This window comes from Oncorhynchus tshawytscha, linkage group LG26 (genome assembly GCF_018296145.1).
Source record: "Oncorhynchus tshawytscha isolate Ot180627B linkage group LG26, Otsh_v2.0, whole genome shotgun sequence".
Classification (NCBI taxonomy): domain Eukaryota; kingdom Metazoa; phylum Chordata; class Actinopteri; order Salmoniformes; family Salmonidae; genus Oncorhynchus; species Oncorhynchus tshawytscha.
Window position 1 is genome coordinate 31747132 of NC_056454.1, and position 15014 is coordinate 31762145.

A 15014-nucleotide genomic window follows, 5' to 3' on the forward strand; every position below is an offset into this window, starting at 1 on the left:
TCGAATATTTGTCTTCTCAATCTACATACAATACCCCATAATGACACAGCGAACCCAGATTTGTAGACATTTTGGCAAATTTATTTGGTCAGGGAGATGACCAAGGACCCGATGTTCAATCTGAGCTCTAGAGTTCCTCTGTGGAGATGAAAGAAACTTCCAGAAGGACAACAATCTCTGCAGCACTCCACCAATCAGGCCTTTATGGTAGAGTAGCCAGACGAAGCCACTCCTCAGTAAAAGCACATGACAGCCCGCTTGGAGTTTGCCAAAAGGCACCATCCCTACGGTCAGAGGACTCTCTGACCATGAGAAACAAGATTCTCTGGTCTGATGAAACCAAGTTTGGCCAGAATGTCAAGTGTCACATATGGAGGAAACCTGGCACCATCCCTACAGTGGCAGCATCATGCTGTAGGGATGCTTTTCAGTGGCAGGGACTGGGAGACTATTCAGGATCGAGGGAAAGATGAACGGAGCAAAGTACAGAGAGATCCTTGATGAAAACCTGCTCCAGTGTGCTCAGGACCTCAGACTGGGGCAAAAGTTCACCTTCTAACAGGACAACGAGACAAAGCACACAGCCAAGACAATGCAGGAGGAGTTTTAGGACAAGTCTCTGAATGTCCATGAGTGTCCCAGCCAGAGTCCGGCCTTGAATCCAATCTAATATCTCTGGAGAGACCTGAAAATAGCTGCGCAGCGATGCTCCTCATCCATCCTGATAGAGCTTGAGGGGAGAAGAATGGGAGAAACTCCCCAAATATAGCTGTGCCAAGCTTGTAGCGTCATAGCCAAGACGACTCAAGGTTGTAATCACTGCGAAAGGTGCTTCAACAAAGCACTAAATAAAGGGTCTGAATACTCATGTAAAAGTAATATTGCTTTGTCATTATGGGATATTGTGCGTAGATTGATGAGGGAAAAAACGATTTAATTAGTTTTAGAATAATGCTGTAACGTAACATTTGGAAAAAGTCAAGGGGTCTGAATACTTTCCAAATGCAATGTATATTGGCATTTTCAAAATGTCATCTTCAAATCGGCATTGAATAATGTATTGTGTAACTCAATGTTAATTATCGATGGTTTGGAAATGAAGGGTGAATATGCGAATATAGGTACAATTGACTTTCATTGAATTTGAAACACAAATGCAAAAAAAAATTAACATTTGAAACAGTGGCAAGGTAAACAAAACCAAAGCATTGGTTGCAGTCATATCTTGTCCATAGAGTACTTACATGGTAAGGAAACCAAGAATTTAGATCAGGGTTCATCAACTAGATTCAGCCGCGGCCAATACTTTTTTTTGCGGATGGTCAGGGGGCCAGAACATAATTACAAATCATTTCTAGACTGCAAATTGACTGCAAGAAGATCAAACAAATACACCTTAGCCAAATATATTTAAACTCAGTTTTTCACAATTCCTGACATTTAATCCTAGTAAAAAATCCAGTTAGGATCACCACTTTATTTTAAGAATGTGAAATGTCAGAATAATAGCTGAGAGAATTATTTATTTCAGCTTTTATTTCTTTCATCACATTCCCAGTGGGTCAGAGGTTTACATACTCTCAATAAGTATTTGGTAGCATAGCCTTTAAATTGTTTAACTTGGGTCAAATGTTTTGGGTAGCCTTCCACAAGCTTCCCACAATAAGATGGATGAATTTTGACCCATTCCTCCTGACAGAGCTGGTGTAACTGAGTCAGGTTTGTAGGCCTCCTTGCACACACACACTTTTTCAGTTCTTCCCATATATTTTCTATAGGATTGAGGTCAAGGCTTTGTGATGGCAACTCCAATACCTTGACTTTGTTGTCCTTAAGCCATTTTGCCACAACTTTGGAAGTGTGCTTGGGGTCATTGTCCATTTGGAAGACCCATTTGCGACCAAGCTTTAACTTCCTGACTGATGTCTTGAGATGTTGCTTCAATATATCCACATAATTGTCTTACCTCATGATGCCATCTATTTTGTGAAGTGCACCAGTCCCTCCTGCAGCAAAGCACCCCCACAACATGATGCTGCCACCCCCGTGCTTCACGGTTGGGATGGTGTTCTTCGGGCTTGCAAGCCTCCCCCTTTATCCTCCAAACATAATGATTGGCCTTATGGCCAAACAGATCTATTTTTGTTTCACCAGACCAGAGGACATTGCTCCAAAAAGTGTGATCTTTGTCCCCATGTGCAGTTGCAAACCGTAGTCTGGCTTTTTATGGTGGTTTTGGAGCAGTGGCTTCATCCATGCTGAGCGGTCTTTCAGGTTATGTTGATATAGGACTCGTTTTACTGTGGATATAGATACTTTTGTACCTGTTTCCTCCAGCATCTTCACAAGGTCCTTTGCTGTTGTTTTTTTATTTTATTTTTTATTTCACCTTTATTTAACCAGGTAGGCAAGTTGAGAACAAGTTCTCATTTACAATTGCGACCTGGCCAAGATAAAGCAAAGCAGTTCAACACATACAACGACACAGAGTTACACATGGAGTAAAACAAACATACAGTCAATAATACAGTATAAACAAGTCTATATACGATGTGAGCAAATGAGGTGAGATAAGGGAGGTAAAAGCAAAAAAAGGCCATGGTGGCAAAGTAAATACAATATAGCAAGTAAAACACTGGAATGGTAGATTTGCAATGGAAGAATGTGCAAAGTAGAAATAAAAATAATGGGGTGCAAAGGAGCAAAATAAATAAATAAATTAAATACAGTAGGGAAAGAGGTAGTTGTTTGGGCTAAATTACAGGTGGGCTATGTACAGGTGCAGTAATCTGTGAGCTGCTCTGACAGTTGGTGCTTAAAGCTAGTGAGGGAGATAAGTGTTTCCAGTTTCAGAGATTTTTGTAGTTCGTCCCAGTCTTTGGCAGCAGAGAACTGGAAGGAGAGGCGGCCAAAGAAAGAATTGGTTTTGGGGGTGACTAGAGAGATATACCTGCTGGAGCGTGTGCTACAGTTGGGAGATGCTATGGTGACCAGCGAGCTGAGATAAGGGGGTACTTTACCTAGCAGGGTCTTGTAGATGACATGGAGCCAGTGGGTTTGGCGACGAGTATGAAGCGAGGGCCAGCCAACGAGAGCGTACAGGTCGCAATGGCGGGTAGTATAAGCTTGCCTGGAGGGTTGTTAACACAGTGTCCAAAGAAGGGCCAGAAGTATACAGAATGGTGTCATCTGCGTAGAGGTGGATCAGAGACTCACCAGCAGCAAGAGCGATCTCATTGATGTATACAGAGAAGAGAGTCGGTCCAAGAATTGAACCCTGTGGCACCCCCATAGAGACTGCCAGAGGTCCGGACAGCAGACCCTCCGATTTGACACACTGAACTCTATTAGAGAAGTAGTTGGTGAACCAGGCGAGGCAATCATTTGAGAAACCAAGGCTGTCGAGTCTGCCGATGAGGATGTGGTGATTGACAGAGTCGAAAGCCTTGGCCAGATCAATGAATACGGCTGCACAGTAATGTTTCTTATCGATGGTGGTTAAGATATCATTTAGGACCTTGAGCGTGGCTGAGGTGCACCCATGACCAGCTCTGAAACCAGATTGCATAGCAGAGAAGGTATGGTGAGATTCGAAATGGTCGGTAATCTGTTTGTTGACTTGGCTTTCGAAGACCTTAGAAAGGCATGGTAGGATAGATATAGGTCTGTAGCAGTTTGGGTCAAGAGTGTCCCCCCCTTTGAAGAGGGGGATGACCGCAGCTGCTTTCCCATCTTTGGGAATCTCAGACGACATGAAAGAGAGGTTGAACAGGCTAGTAATAGGGGTGGCAACAATTTCGGCAGATAATTTTGGAAAGAAAGGGTCCAGATTGTCTTGTTCTGGGATTGATTTGCACATTTCGCACCAAAGTACATTCATCTCTAGGAGACAGAATGCGTCTCCTTCCTGAGCGGTATGACGACTGCATGGTCCCATGGTGTTTATACTTGCATACTATTGTTTGTACAGATAAACGTGGTATCTTCAGGCGTTTGGAAATTGCTCCCAAGGATGAACCAGACTTGTGGAGGTCTACAACTGTTTTTCTGAAGTCTTCGCTGATTTCTTTTGATTGATTTTCCCATGATGTCAAGCACAGAGGCACTGAGTTTGAAGGTAGGCCTTGAAATGCATCCACAGGTACACCTCCAATTGACTCAAATGATGTCAATTAGCCTATCAGAAGCTTCTGAAGCCATGACATGATTTTCTGGAATTTTCCAAGCTGTTTAAAGGCACAGTCAAGGCACAGACCGGAGAGTGAAGGAAAAGCAGTCAACAAGTGCTCAGCATATGTGGGAACCCCTTCAAGATTGCTGGAAAAGCATTCCAGGTGAAGCTGGTTGAGAGAATGCCAAGAGTGTGCAAAGCTGTCATCATGGCAAAAGGTGGCTACATTGAAGAATCTCAAATATAACATATATTTTGATTTGTTAAACACTTTTTTGGTTACTACATTATTTCATATGTGTTATTTCCTAGTTTTGATGTCTTCACTTGCTCGAGGTGTCACTACAGACCTTGATTAGATTCCAGGCTGTATCACAACCAGCCATGATTGGGAGTCCCATAGGGTGGCACAAAATTGGCCCAGCATCGTCAGGGTTAGGGTTTGGCCAGGGTAGGCCATCATTGTAAATAAGAATTCTTAACTGGCTTGCCTAGTTAAATAAAGGTTAAATAAAATAAATTTAAAAAACAACAACACGGCACTAAAGTAAAACTGCAAAACATGTGTGTACTTCATGTCCTGAAGACAAAGCGTTATGTTTGGGGCAAATCCAACACAACACATCACTGAGTATAACTTCATATTTTCAAGCATTGTGGTAGCTGCATCACGTTATGGGTATTCTCTTCATCAGCAAGGACTAGAGAGTTTTTTAGGATTAAAATAAATGGTATAAAGCTAAGCACAGGCAAAATTCTACAACACTAGGCCAATATACACTGGAGTTGCGTACCAAGACAACATTGAATGTTCCTGAGTGGCTTAGTTACAGTTTTGACTTAAATCACCTTGAAAATCTATGGCAAGACTTGAAAATGGCTGTCTAAAGCTTGAAGAATTTAAAAAGGATAATGTGCAAACATTGTAGAATCCAGATGTGCAAAGCTCTTAGAGACTTACCCAGAAAGACGGCGCTTCATACGTTATTCAGAAGAGGCCCGTGCGAGGAGGTTCAGATGGAACTGGCCTGTCGAGACAACAAATGGTGATGCCATTTGGCTTAGCCAATGCTCCGTCAGTGTTCCAGGCATTCGTCAATGAGGTGTTCCGGGAAATAATCGGAAGCCAGATGATTGTGTTTATCGATGACATCCTGGTCTACTCGGCTACCATGGAGGATCCTATCACTCACATCTGAGTAGTCCTGGAACGCCTCCTGGCTAACCACCTGTTTGTCAAGGCTTAGAAGTGCCAGTTTCTTCAGGAGACTGTCTCCTTCTTTGGCTACCAAATCAGCCCACAAGGAGTGAAGATATTCAAGAAGGTAGGGCCAGTCCCAACCACCATAAAGGGGTTGTAGTTTGTCAACTTCTACTGCAGTTTCATCCATCGCCTCTCCTCTCACCTCTCTTCAAGGGTGATCCCCATAGGTTGGTGTGGAGTCCAGCAGCAGTTCTGTCTCAACGACAAAGTAATCCACAAAATTGTATCCGTGTGCATATTACTCTAAGAAACTGTCCCCTGCAGAGAGGAATTACGACATCGGTGATCGGGGGCTCCTGGCTGTGAAGTTGGCAATAGAGGAGTGGAGACACTGGCTGGAGGGCGCCAAGGACCCATCCTCACGACCATCGGAACCTGGAGTACATATGGACAGCTAGGAGACTGAATCCACACCAAGAAAGATGGGCCCTTTTCTTTTCAAGAGTTGACTTCACACTGACCTATTGTCCTAGTTCAAAGAACGCCAAAGCCGATGTCCCGTCTGCACGATTTGGGAGAGGGTCCTATCCAGAATGCACCCATAATCTCTTCCTCTCGAGTCGTAGTCCCTGAGTTATGGAACGTAGATGTGGCCAGGCTCTGTGGAGGGAGCCCGCACCCACTCCCTGTCCTCCTGAGTGCATCTACGTTCCCATGGGGATAAGGGATTGGCTGCTGACCTGGGCGCACACAGCTGTCGTCACTGGACATCCAGGTATTTCTTGCATCCCCCAATCTATCTCCGAGAATTATTGGTGGCCTAACTTGGCGCAGGACGTTAGTCGCTACGTCAACTCCTGTTCTATATGTGCTCAAACCAAATCCCCCCGGCACACTCCAGCAGGGAAACTCCTTCCCCTTCCCATGCCTCAGCTTCCCTGGTCTCATCTATCCATTGACTTTGTCACTGGTGGTTGTGGATATATTTTCTAAATCCTGTCGTTTCATTCCTTTCTCTGGTCTCCCTACCACTCTCCCGGTCTGAGGCACTATTCCCGCAGGTCTTCTGGCATTATTGCCTTGTGGAGGACATAGTCTCAGACCGTGACCCTAAATTCACCACACGGGTATGGATAGCCTTTATGGAGAAGCTAAGGGTCACGGTCAGCCTCACTTCCGGGTACAGGACTCAGTCCAACATGTAGGTGGAGAGGATGAACCAGGAGCTGGGGAGGTTCATGAGGAATCACTGCAAGGACCGGTATGGAGAGTGGGTCTGACTCCTTCCAGAATTCGTTACATCACTCCTCCACTGGGCTGACTCCCTTCCAGTGTGTTCTGGATTTTCAGACGGCTCTGGCTCCGTGGACCCCGGGCCAGACCGCAGCTCCTGCGGTTGATGAGTGGTTTAGGCACAGAAGAAGTGTGGAGTGAGGATCACGTGAGACTCCAGCACGCCGTCCACCGTCAGAAGGAGCAGGCAGACCGCCACCGCAGTGAGACTCCCGTGTTCCATCCTGACGATTGTGTCTGGCTCTCTACCAGGAACCTTAAAATCTGCCTGCTCTGCAAGAAGCTGAGCCCCCGGGTTTGTGGGGCCATTCATGGTTCCTCCGCCCCCCCGGATGTCGCGGGAGCTCGCATGGCTTGCTGAAATTACATGGAACGACCCAGCACACAAGCACACATCAAAGTCCTTAAAAATACATTTTTAATTGGGCACAAAAATCAACATTTTGCAATGGCCGTCCCAGTCTCTGGACTTAACTCATTGAAACCTGCAGTTTGAACTGAAGAGGGCAGTTAATAAAGGCAGATGAAGGATATCAAAGATCTGGAAGGATTCTGTTTGAAGGAATGGTCTAATATCCCTCCCAATGTGTTCTCCAACTCATAAAACATTAGAAAAAGAGTCAGTGTCGATATCTCCGCAAGGTGAGGTATTGAAAAGTACTGAAAACAGTGGTGTCAATAATTTTTGCCCCTTACTTTATGAGAAAAAATATTATTACTTGTTAAACAAAATATTTCTTTGAACAATTGTATTAGTATAAAATATCATTCCCCTTTATTTTGCATACCTAGCTCACTATTTGAATAATTTATTTTATATAGTCATTTTTGCTAATTTTTTATCAAGGATGTCAATAATTTCAAACTCCACTGTATATATGAAAGTTTGTCTTTGGTTCTTAAATTAAATCATTGTTAGAACAGGGATGGCTTTGGTTCTCAGTGAAAGGGTTGAGAAATCATTTTTCAAATGAAATATAAATGTCATATATTAAACTGTTAACTCAATTACATTGCGATCACTGACAATCAAAATAATAACTATGTCAATGGCATTACGCAAATCCAACTAAATCTTTCTGAACAAATTATGCAACCAAATAGACATAGCGGCCTTGATTAGAGGGGATTACATGGGGCCAGTCCAACCCAGGTAGCTAAGCCTTTACTTCCTCCATGAGAGAGAGAGAGGCCTGACCTCTGGGATTCAATCCAACCAACCATAACAATGTTTAGACAGTGTCTTTGTTTACCTACTACTACCCATGCACACTCTGTATTCTGGAAGTATCTACATGTGAGGGTCTCTACCCGGCTGGTAGTGGTGGTAGTATGTTTTTCAAGTAAAACCTGTCATTTTATTTGAACATGGGAAAAATAACTAATGCCCTTAAAGGAAGTATAGCTGTCTTCAGACTCAAGCCATCTAACAGCCCAGCCAGCAGAGCTGACCGTTACATGTGGCCACTCAGGGTATACTCCAACCCTGGCTAATCACCTCATCAAGTGGTCACAGCCGGCAATTTGAGGCCAAAGAGGCGCAAAACCAGTATGACTATTGTTATCAATTAGCCCTGTTTGCATCTTAAGCTCAACAACAAGCCCCAAGTTATGTTGTTTTCCTTCAGGGGGAGATGGTTATTGCATCTCTCACAAAACTAAACAAATGAGAGGTTGTCTGGGTAGCGCTTTCTCTTGTGTTAGAGTAGAGGACTCCTTATTTTAGATCATTTAATTTATTGATACCATGGAGAAGACTGTTTCTTTGAATTGACAATTGCGCATTGAAAATAGAAACAAAGTCTCTTGGGGCTGTTTTGAATCAATAGCGAGAGTGGAAGGTTTGCATGCATATATATACGTCATCCACACAACCGAAAGGTTGCTGGTTTGAATCCCCGAGCCAACTAGGTGAAAAATCTGTCGATGTGCCCTTGCCCAAGGCACTTAACACTAGTGTTGCTCTGGATAAGAGGGTCTGCTAAATGGCGGAAATGTTAAAAATGTTCAAAGAAATATGTCATGAATCTTGCATGAGTGCAAATGAGTTATTATTTTTATAATGACTGTTTTAACCAACAGGTATGTTCTGTTTTTTTATTCTAGATAAGTAACACCTGGAACTTTTCCCGAATACTGGGATATCATGAATGTAATTTAGCTCTGGCAAATCCTGACCAAGGTGGCCCAGATCCTAGGCATAAACATCCTACATAATCCTGACAATGTCAATGGCCTGTTCTGTGTTTCTGGTCCCCAAATACCAGTATATGATATGATCAATAACCCTAACTGTATTACTGGACTTTTTTTGTGCAATTTAATGGCCCAGATACGTCACTTTGCTCACACACATTCAGTACCTCTTGGCATGATCTTATCCCAATTCTTATGCCAACATAACTCTTATGAAATATAACTCATATGTCAACATTTTATAACATCACTAGTCATGGTGACTCATGAGATACTGTTTTGATACTCTTTACTTAACTGTGGTGAAACGTGCATAACATACTGGGAGGCCTTTCCACTCTGTCAGTGAGTTTCATAACAGTGAGTTTCTTCCTGAGCGGGAATCCTATAGATTACTCTTCTTAACCAGAATCTCAGGTTAGCCACAGATTATTATGCTTCAGGGATTAAATGGTTTTACAACAGAGGTTTTGGCTTTTCTTCACCTCTTTGATGTCTGCATGGATGCTGACCAGATGAGACTCTAAGAGCCTGTTCTGCTTTTGCCTTTGTCAGAGTGTGCTCTGCCCTTATTGATGTAATTTGTTAAATACACTTCAATCCATCTAGATGAAGGGGGGGAGACATGTTTCAGAAGGATTTTTAAGCCTTTAGACCAGTGGTCACCAACCGGTTGACCTCCAAGCCATTCCTAGTCGATCACCAAACATTTCTGTAAATAAAACAACAATAAAGCATTGCGTTCCAATTATTTTTATTCGTTTCACGCTGTATTTGTATTTATTATGGATCCCCTGCTGCCAAGGCGGCAGCTACTCTTCCTGGGGTCCAGAAAAATTAAGGCAGTTTATACCATTTTAAAAACATTACAATGCATTCACAGATTTCACAACACACTGTGTGCCCTTAGGCCCCTACTCCACAACTACCACATATCTACAGTACAAATTCCATGTGTACGTGTGTGAATAGTGCATATGTTATCGTGTGTGTGTGTATGCATGTATCTGTGCCTATGTTTGTGTTGCTTCACAGTTCCCGCTGTTCCATAAGGTGTTTTTTTAATCTGTTTTTTAAAATATAATTTTACTGCTTGCATGAGTTACTTGATGTGGAATAGAGTTCCATGTATTCATGGGTCTACGTAGTACTGTGCGTCTTCCATAGTCTGTTCTGGACTTGGGGATTGTGAAGAGACCTCTGGTGGCATGTCTTGTGGGGTATGCATGGGTGTCCGAGCTGTGTGCCAGTAGTTTAAACAGAGCGCTTGGTGCATTCAACATGTCAATACCTCTCATAAATACAAGTAGTGGTATTTGGTATTTTATTAGGATCCCCATTAGCTGTTGCTAAAGCAGCATCTACTCTTCCTGGGGTCCACACAAAACATGAAACATAATACAGAATGACATAATACAGAACATCATTAGACAAGAACAGCTCAAAGACAGAACTACATACATTTTTAAAAAGGCACACGTAGCCTACATATCAATGCATACACACAAACTATCTAGTTCAAAAAGGGGAGAGGCGTTGTGCCGCGAGGTGTTGCTTTATCTGTTTTTTTAAACCAGGTTTGCTGTTTCTTTGAGCAATATGAGATGGAAGGAAGTTCCATGAGATAAGGGCTCTATATAATACTGTAAGTTTTCTTGAATTTGTTCAGGATTTGGGGACTATGAAAAGACACCTGGTGGCATGTCTGGCGGGATAAGTGTGTGTGTCAGAGCTGTAAATAAGTTGACTATGTAAAAATATGGGTTTTTCAACACATTATTGTTTCTTATAAAAAGAAGAAGTGATGCAGTCAGTCTCTAATCAACTCTTAGCCAAGAGAGACTGGAATGCATAGTGTTAATATTAGCCCTATGATTACAATTAAGAGAAAGATGTGCCACTCTGTTCTGGGCCAGCTGCAGTTTAACTAGGTCTTTCCTTGCAGCACTGGACAATAATCAAGATTAGACAAAACTAGAGCCTGCAGAACTTGCTTTTGGAGTGTGGTGTCAAAAAAGCAGAGCATCTCTTTATTACGGCTAGACCTCTCCCCATATTTGCAACCATTGAATCTATATGTTTTGACCATGACAGTTTACAATCTAAGGTAACACCAAGTCATTTAGTCTCCTCAATTTGTCAATCTCTCCTCCACTTTGAGCCAGGAGAGATTGACATGGATATTATTAATATTAGCTCTCTGTATACATCCAAGGGCCAGCCATGCTGCCCATGTTCTGAACCAATTGCAATTTTCCTAAATCCTTTTTTTGTGGCACCTGACCACACGACTGAACAGTAGTCCAGGTGCAACAAAACTAGGGCCTGTAGGACCTGCCTTGTTGATAGTGCTGTTAAGAAGGTAGAGCAGCGCTTTATTATGGACATACTACTCCCCATCTTAGCTACTGTTGTATCAATATGTTTTGACCATGACAGTTTACAATCCAGGGTAACTCCAAGCAGTTTAGTCACCTCAACTTGCTCAATTACCACATGATATATTACAAGATTTATTTGAGGTTTAGGGTTTAGTGAATGATTTGTCCCAAATACAATGCTTATAGTTTTAGAAATATTTAGGATGAACTTATTCCTTGCCACCCACTCTGAAACTAACTGCAACTCTGTGTTAAGTGTTGCAGTCATTTCAGTCGCAGTAGTTGGCATTTATAGTGTTGAGTCATTCGCATACATAGACACTCTGGCTTTACTCAAAGCCAGTGGCAATTCATTAGTAAAGATTGAAAAAAGTAATGGGCCTAGACAGCTGCCTTGGGGAATTCCTGATTCTACCTGGATTATGTTGGAGAGGCTTCCCTTAAAGAACATCCTCTGTGTTCTGTTAGACAGGTAACTCTTTATCCACAATATAGCAGGGAGTGTAAAGCCATAACACATACGTTTTGCCAGCAGCAGACTTTGATCGATAATGTCAAAAACTGCACTGAAGTCTAACATAACAGCCTCCACAACCTTTTTATCATCAATTTCTCTCAGCCAATCATCAGTCATTTGGGTAAGTGCTGTGCTTGTTGAATGTCCTTCTTGATAAGCATGCTGAAAGTTTGCTATTTTACAGTAAACAAATTGACAACATTGTATCTGGTCAAACACCATTTTTTCCAAAAGTTTACTAAGGGTTGGTAACAGGCTGGTTGGTTAGCTATTTGGGCCAGTAAAGGGGGCTTTGCTATTCTTGGGTAGCGGAATGACTTTTGCTTCCCTCCAAGCCTGGGGGCACACACATTCTAGTAGGCTTAAATTTCAAATATGGCAAATAGGAGTGGCAATATCGTCCGCTATTATCCTCAGTAATTTTCCATCCAAGTTGTCAGACCCTGGAGGCTTGTCATTGTCAATAGACAACAATCATTTTTTCACCTATTCCACACTAACTTAACAGAATTTAAAGTTACAATGCTTGTCTTTCATAATTTGGTCAGATATACTGGGATGTGTAGTGTCAGCATTTGTTGTTGGCATATCATGCATAAATTTGCTAATCTTGCCAATGAAAAAAATCATTAAAATAGTTGGCAATATAAGTTGGTTTTGTGATGAATGAGCAATCTGATTCAATGAGGGATGGAGCTAAATTTGCCTTTTTCCCAAAATGTCATTTAAGGTGCTCCAAAGCTTTTTTACTATCATTCTTTATTTCATTTATCTTTGTTCTATAGTGTAGTTTCTTCTTCTTTTTATTCAGTTTAGTCACATGATTTCTCAATTTGCAATTTTTGCCAATTGGTTGTGCAGCCAGACTTATTTGCCATTCCTTTTGCCTCATCCCTCTCAACCATACACGTTTTCAATTCCTCATCAATCCATGGGGATTTAACAGTTTTACAGTCGTTTTCTTAAATGGGTGCATGCTTATTAGCAACTGGAATAAGCAATTTCATAAATGTGTCAAGTGCAGTGTCTGTTTGCTCCTCATTACACACCACGGACCAACAGATATAGTCATTGCATCAATTACATAGGAATCACTACAACACTTATTGTCTCACCTCTGATACAGTATATTAGGCCCAGCCTTTGGAACTTTGGATTTCCTAGATATGGCTACTATATTGTGATCACTACATGCGATGGATCTGGATACTACTTTCAAGTACATTTCTGCAGCATTAGTAAAGATGTGATCAATACATGTTGATGATTTCATTCCTGTGCCAACTACCCTGGTAGGTTGACTGATAACCTGAACCAGGTTGCACACACTGGTTACTGTTTGAAGCTTTTTCTTGAGTGTGCAGCTTGATGAAAGCCAGTAATATTTCAAATCACCCAGAAAATATACCTCTCTGTTGATATCACATACAGTTGAAGATGGAAGTTTACATACTCTTAGGTTGGAGTCATTAAAACTCATTTTTCAACCAATCCACAAATGTCTTGTTAACAAACTATAGTTTTGGCAAGTCGGTTAGGACATCTACTTTGTGCATGACACAAGTCATTTTTCCAACAATTGTTTACAGACAGATTATTTCACTTATAATTCAGTGCATCACAATTTCAGTGGGTCAGAACTTTACATACACTAAATTGACTGTACCTTTAAACAGCTTGGAAAATTCCAGAAAATTATGTCATGTCTTTAGAAGCTTTTGATAGGCTAATTGACATCATTTGAGTCAATTGGGGGTGTACCTGTGGATGTATTTCAAGGCCTACCTTCAAACTCAGTGCCCCTGTGCTTGACATCATGGAAAAATCAAAAGAAATCAGCCAAGACCTCAGAAAATAAAATTGTAGACCTCCACAGGTCTGGTTCATTCTTGGGAGCAATTTCCAAATGCCTGAAGGTACCACGTTCATCTGTACAAGCAATAGTACGCAAGTATAAACACCATGGGACCATGCAGCCCTCATTACCGCTCAGGAAGGAGACGCGTTCCGTCTCCTAGAGATGAGGAAGGCTATGTTACCAATTTTAACCGTTTAATGTGTCTGAAGGTAGAATTCTGCCTACCCGGAAGGCCCATAAAGGTCCATAGAACAAATCAAGTGTACCTATTCGCCTACCTCTGGCCAACCAGGTAGCTCAGATCATCATGTCTGCACAGTTTCCTCGTGCAATAGACTGGAAAATGAAGCCTGGAACGCACATCAAAGTTGATAATGTGAGATTTCAAAACTTTTAAAACCAAGACCAAAGAGTGACTCAACAAATATAGCAACAAGCTGCTATTTGTATGAGTAAGTTCATGTTTAAGTTGTTATTCAGCACTGTCAACACTTACATGCATTTTATGGCTTATAAAACTGTTTGTTTCAAAAAAATCTTGCATAGCTATTATTGGCGGCTTGTGTATTTTTTAATATCGAGGAATATTTCACTTTCTCTGGTCATAGGAGTAACAAAATGAATTGGTGCATGATGCAGAAGAAATGCAGTGCGACTTAAGTTTGGTTGAGAGAATGCCAAGAGTGTGAAAAGCTGTCATCAAGGCAAAAGGTGGCTACTTTGATGAATCTCAAATATAAAATATATTTGGATTTGTTTAACACTTTTTTTGGTTACTACATGATTCTGTGTTATTTCATACTTTTAATGTCCTCACTATTATTCTACAACGTAGAAAATATTGAAAATAAAGAAAAACCCTTGAATGAGTAGGTGTATCCAAACTTTTGACTGGTACTGTATATTATGCTCGCTCAGCTGTGAGTAACATGTAATACAACAAATGATTTACACCAGTGTGATCATATACCTACAATTTTGAAATATAATTTCGAAATGGTCTGAGAAGAACAACATTGGCATGGCAATTCAAGCATAGCCAATATGCAATGATAATATATTGGGCCTATAACCTACTGTACAAACTTAATTGCTACAGAACTGTTTTTAATTGGTTAATGTTGCATAGGCGTATGTTTTGTAAGCATGGGGTTACGTTGAAAAAAAATCTGAATGGTAGATCTCGGCTTGCATTTCAACTCAAAGTGATCTCGACTCAGAAATGGTCGGTAACCACTGCTTTAGACAATTGAGTCATGGATTGGGTATGTGTGCCATTCAGAGGGTGAATGGGCAAGACAAAATATTTAAGTGCCATTGAACAGGATATGGTAGTAGCTGTCAGGCTACTGGTTTGTGTCAAGAATGGCAATGCTGTTGGGTTTTTCACACAC